This window comes from Populus euphratica, unplaced genomic scaffold (genome assembly GCF_000495115.2).
Source record: "Populus euphratica unplaced genomic scaffold, PopEup_1.0 scaffold69.1, whole genome shotgun sequence".
In the NCBI taxonomy this organism is placed as follows: domain Eukaryota; kingdom Viridiplantae; phylum Streptophyta; class Magnoliopsida; order Malpighiales; family Salicaceae; genus Populus; species Populus euphratica.
Genome location: NW_011499947.1, coordinates 562,290 through 567,477, shown reverse-complemented (window position 1 = coordinate 567,477; position 5,188 = coordinate 562,290).

The following is a 5,188-nucleotide window of genomic DNA, read 5'->3' as shown; positions in this document are numbered from 1 at the left end:
GCATTGGTGCTCCACTTTAAAAATATATTAAAATAATATTTTTTATTTTTAAAATTTTAATTTTTATATTAATAAATTAATTTCAAAAATTATTTTTAAATAAAAAATTAATATTTTTCAAAAACCCTTTCACCATGAAAATAAACACAAACTGTGACTGTTCTAGACTTCTAGATGTTGATTTATAGGCCTACTAGCAGGTCTATGGAATCGAGCTAATAAAGCCAACAACCCTAAATCATGATGACATGTGTAAATGATGATGTCTCTAAAAATATGTTAAAATATTTATAGGATTTGATTAGATATGAATCATATTTTTTATGCATGTGGATTCCACTGTAAATTGAGATTGAATTTTAGTTTTTAAAAAATAATTTTTATTTAATTTTTAAAATATTTTATTTTACCTTTACTGACAAAAAATTAAAAAAAAAAGAAGAAAACTATTGAGAAAATACCAAAACAACCCACAAATCTAAAAATCTTGCCTATCATTGCTAACCATTTTTTAAGATCCATTATTATCAACTCATTTCTAAATTTTTTCAGCCTTGTTATTCCCCTTCATTCCCCTATCTCATCTTGATGTTCTTCTAACTCGCTTTTTTCTATTTCTTTAAGTTTACCTTGCTGAACTCGTTTAATAAAAAGTAATTTTCAGTGACTAATAAATTCATTAATCAAAGAATAACTTTAGTATTTTTTTTTGTAAATTAAAATATTATATCCTTACACCCACTTCTTCTTTCGTTTTTAAGTCATACTAAATTCAATGTAGATTTTTATATAATGTTTCTAACATTACTGTACTTTTTGGTTTGCATAAATAAATAGCAGATCTGTATTTAAAAACTTAAATGAAAAAAGAGTAAAGCTTGTTATTGTAACAAATACTAACCGTGAGCTTCTTCCTTATATCCATCTAAAAAATTATTTTAATTAATTATAAATTTTAATTTGTGTGATATTTTATTAATTGTCAATAATGTTAATTAACTATAAACTATTGCACTCATATGCAACTTGTTCTTGAAAATAGGTGATTTTTCTTTATAATTCTTTCCTGTTACAATTACTCATATTTTATATAGTTTTGTATGTTTGATTAATTTATTAATATGGGTTTTGTCTATTCTAAAATGAGTTTTCTTTTAATTTTGCTAATAGTTAGATTTAACTATTGCATTTTTATTTTTTTATATATATAACTGAAAGAAAATGTAATATTTTATTTTGTAATGATTGAGGGTTTTGTTCTCATAAAGAAGAGTAAACAATCATCTTGTTGATAACAAACAAAAATCTTGAATTGCAGAATGAGTTTGATTCGTAGAAAGCAATGTTTGTTATAGCTAGGTAAAGTAGTTGAGATTGAAACAAAGAAGTGAAAGTTGCCTTAATTATTTTAAATCTTTTTGTTTAATAAAAAAAGTCTAATACCCCCGTCCTCTCCGAACAAAATCATTTAGTTTATACTATATGACTTTGATGCTAACTCTGTTATATGTCTTTCATGATTTCAGTTTGATATTGAGGGAAACAAGGCACTATAAAAGTCATCCAATACTTAAATAGAACTGAAATTTACTTCTAAAAAATAACAAAACAACTGTTGCTCCAATAATTACCCTAAAAAATAAATAAGGTGATTAGTTTCAAAACTTAAAATCCAATTACTAGAAAGTTACGGCAAAAACAAAGAAATGACACTGTTGATTTTTATAGTAAACAAGCATCTGGTATGTCTATAGACATATTTATAATTACCTCTTAAAGCCTATTGTTTTTTCTTTTATTTTTTTTACAAATTATTAAAACTACATTGCATCAAGACCTCACGCTTTCAATTTTCCTTAAATAAGGGTTATTAAAGTGTGTTTTGTCAAATGCTCAATAAACTAAAGTATTTCACAACATGCATTTTATATGTTTTAGTTTTTCTTATTATTTATAATAAGTATTTTGTGTTAATGTTGATTTTTGTATATAAAAATGATATTATTGCTTGTTTTCTTTAGTTAAATGTTTTAAAAGATATAATAGACGGCCTTGAATCTATGGATAAAACTATTCGGATAAAGAAAATGTTGTATACATTTTGTGACTTATGCACTAAGGCCATCAATATGAGAATGAGATCTAATACTCAATTCGATAAAACATGATGAAATTTTCTTATAATATCATTAAAAGAACAAACTGGTCATACATTCAGTAAAACATAACTAAAAAACAAATGAGATTGATGTAAAAAGGATTGGAGGATATGGACAAAATTGATTTCTAAAACTGATGTGGGTTGGAGTAATAAATTATGAACAATTTCAGCTAATAATGAGTGGTGAAAAGCGAAAATTCAGGTTAATTCCTTATGATCCTAACAATTTTATTTGTTTTTGTAAAATTTCATAAAAATTTTTAATACATGATGTTGCATTAATTATTTTTATTTTTTATGTGGGAAATTAAAATAGTAAAAAAAAATTAGACATGTTGGTATTGAACCATCTTTAAAGTTTAAATTTGACAGAATATATTACAATATTGTTATTACAAGAAAGTATGTGTGGGCTCTATAGTCAATAGTATTTGGTTGCATTGATGTCGATCCTGACACAAGCAATGCCAACATTAATGGTGCTAATTTGAAAGAAGAAAGTGGTGATTGAGAGGAGAATGAAATTCTAAATTTGAAGAATGACATGTCCCGAATGGTTAGTGAGGTGGATATGTCTAGTATTGTAACCCAATTTTGAATTCACTAAGAATTTCTCGAATATTATTTTATTTTATTATTCATAACAAAAAAACTATATAAATAAAAAAAATTTAAAATATATTTTCTAGAGTCAACCGCATCTTTTGATCAAAACTGAGTCTACCGGGTCAATACGGGTTAAACCATGTCAACCGGGATAAAAAATAAGTTTAGGGTCAAACCCATCATTTTCAGTCAAAACCAAGTCCACCGAGTCAATATGGGTCCCACCATGTCGACCGGGATGAAAAATGAGTTTTGGGTCAAAACTGAATCCACCGGGTCAAGATAGGTCCCACCATGTTGACCGAGGTGAAAAATAAGTTTCGGGCCATTTCGGGTTAAAACCGTTATTTTTAGTCAAAAATGAGTTCACCAGGTCAATATGGGTCTCACTATGTTGACCGGGATAAAAAATGAGTTTCAAGCTATTTTTGGTTAAAAAAACCTGGTCCACTGAGTTGATACCCATATAAAGATTTTTTCGGTAATTAAAATTGATTTTTAGCGATTGAAAAACTTTTTCTAATACTGATTTGAGTTTTTAATTTTACCCCTATAAATAAATATTATTATTATATATAATAAAACAAAAAACATAATACAATTTTATCACAGTAAATGGAGGATTTTTGCCGATGGTAGGCAGTGTAGCTGTACTTTGAAAATTTTGCATAACCCGTGATTCCATGTCCCCCTCTTCATTGGCTATAAATAGCCCATGAAACTAAACTAGAGAGGAGAGAAAAGAAAAGAAGAGAAATTTGAATGTGAGAGCTACTATTTGTGTTACTATTTGACAGTCTTTATTTTATTTTCTACTTTTTCTTCGTGTGAGTAAGATATTGATTTTTTAAAAAACAATTTGAAAAATATCAAAAATATCATAACCGTTAGATCTAATAGTGTTTAAATCTAGGTCTTTGATTTTTTAGGATACAATAGGCTTTACCACACCGGATTAGAACTCAAATACATCTCAGCCTTTAAAATAATCTTCCTTTCGATCTTGTTGCACCACGTCATCAGGTGTACTAAACACTCGGTACACCGCGCTATGCCGAAATAAAGCTCAACTCATCCGGACCATCCGATCAACTTGCAGATCAAGTCAATCACAGCCGCACAATAAGATGATTCGTGATCCAACGGTTCACAACCTTAATACGCATCAGTGCTCCATACTCGCGTTCACATTATAGCAAATCTCAGAGTCTCTCTCTACTCTCACCAGTGTTTCTATCTCTCTCACCAGATCTTCTATTTCCGGCCGTTTTAAACCGGAAAAACACCACAGAAAGGTGCATCATCCCCTCTGAAGCAAAACCCCTGCAGTTTTACGCGTTTTCACTGCCGAATCTAATCGGAAAAAGGTTACGACCATCATCGGCCAACTGGAGCTTCAAATTGACGATTCTCCCTCATCAGACATCAATGGAAGACGAGACCACCACCATCAAAATCCTCGCCCTCAGATCTACCAGAATCAACCATTTGTTGGCTGGAAGCTTGCTGGAAAATTTCACTGCCTCCACCAGTAACCTCGCGTGAGGCACACGCGTCGCTAGTGGCATTTTCATAAATTTTCAAGAAATCCGAGGGTATTCCAGTCTTTTACCTATACACTGGCACTCATGTAATTTTTTATGGTATTTTTGATATTTTTATATATAAATACTTGTAAATTTTTTTATATGTAAAAAAAAACAAAAATAAATTTAAAATAAATAACAACGCGAGTCCAACACTCATTTTATCATGTCACTGTTCATGGGTTCAAAACCCGATTCTCAAGTATGGATATACCCATTTCTCAATGATATCAAAATAATTTTTGTTTTATAAAATAAATATTATTTGTCGACACATCTCTTTTATTTACAGAAAAGGACCGATGTCAAAAATTTAAATACCAAATATGGATTATGTTCATTATTATTTCTTTTGGTAAATCAGACGTAACTCTCATTTTTAGAGACAAATATCAATATTTTAGACAAAGTCTTCTAGTTTTAGAGACTGATGCCATTTTTAACGTGTCTCCTATTTTTAGGGACCGACGTTAACCATCTTTAAAAAATTGCAAATAAGCTCAAAATATAATAGCATTTGAATCAAATGAAAAACACACAAATAAGGGTAACATTTCTCTGAAAGGATGTTTTAAAGATGATGTCTACCTTCCCTTAATCATAACTAACCTTGTACCTGAATCTCTAAAACCAGTGTCTAATTTTGGATTTCTAGTTCCCTCAAATTACTAGATGGCGACTCCAATAAAAAATCTTTATTCCTCCCAATCAAGAAAAAAACTTATTCTTTTTGTTAAACAGACAAAAAAAAGAGTGGAGCCGTCGCCCGACGCCGTGTAGCGACAGAATGGCGACTCCACTGGGGAATTAGGGTTGAACCAACTGCTTGTGTTTG